Consider the following 1517-nt stretch of genomic DNA (forward strand, 5'->3'; position numbering starts at 1 on the left):
TTATAAGTTATACGTTATACGTTATACGTTATACGTTATACGTTATACGTTATACGTTATACGTTATACGTTATACGTTATACGATATACGTTTTACGTTATTCGTTATTCGTTATACGTTCTTCGTTACACGTTATACGTTATACGTTATGCGTTATACGTTTTACGTTATACGTTATACGTTATACGTTATACGTTATACGTTATACGTTATACGAAATACGTTATACGTTATACGTTATACGTTATACGTTATACGTTATACGTTATACGTTATACGTTATACGTTATACGTTATACGTTATACGTTATACGAAATACGTTATACGTTATACGTTATACGTTATACGTTATACGTTATACGTTATACGTTATACGTCATACGTTATACGTTATACGTTATACGATATACGTTATACGTTATTCGTTATACGTTCTTCGTTACACGTTATACGTTTTACGTTATGCGTTATACGTTATACGTTATACGTTATACGTTATACGTTATACTTTATACGATATACGTTATACGTTATACGTTATACGTTATGCGTTATACGTTTTGCGTTATTCGTTACACGTTATACGTTATACGTATTATGTAACGCGTCATACGTTTTACGTTATTCATTATACGTTCTTCGTTACACGTTATACGTTATACGTTATACGTTTTCCGTTATTCGTTGTACGTCATACGTTATACGTTATAGGTTATACGTTATACGTTATACGTTATACGTTATACGTTATACTTTATTCGTTATACCTTATACGTTATACGTTATACGTTATACGTTATACGGTATACGATATACGTTATACGTTATACGTTATACGTTATCCGTTATACGTTATACGTTATACGTTATACGTTATACGTTATACGTCATACGTTATACGTTATACGTTATACGATATACGTTATACGTTATACGTTATACGTTATACGTTATACGTTATACGTTATACGTTATAGGTTATACGTTATACGTTATACGTTATACGTTATACGTTATACGTTATACGTTATACGTTATACGTTATACGTTATACGTTATACGTTATACGTTATACGTTATACGTTATACGTTATACGTTATACGTTATACGTCATACGTTATACGTTATACGTTATACGATATACGTTATACGTTATTCGTTATACGTTCTTCGTTACACGTTATTCATTATACGTTCTTCGTTACACGTTATACGTTATACGTTATACGTTTTCCGTTATTCGTTGTACGTTATACGTTATACGTTATAGGTTATACGTTATACGTTATACGTTATACGTTATATGTTATACTTTATTCGTTATACCTTATACGTTATACGTTATACGTTATACGTTATACGGTATACGATATACGTTATACGTTATACGTTATACGTTATCCGTTATACGTTATACGTTATACGTTATACGTTATACGTTATACGTCATACGTTATACGTTATACGTTATACGATATACGTTATACGTTATACGTTATACTTTATTCGTTATA

Source organism: Ptiloglossa arizonensis, unplaced genomic scaffold (genome assembly GCF_051014685.1).
Source record: "Ptiloglossa arizonensis isolate GNS036 unplaced genomic scaffold, iyPtiAriz1_principal scaffold0508, whole genome shotgun sequence".
NCBI classification, from domain to species: domain Eukaryota; kingdom Metazoa; phylum Arthropoda; class Insecta; order Hymenoptera; family Colletidae; genus Ptiloglossa; species Ptiloglossa arizonensis.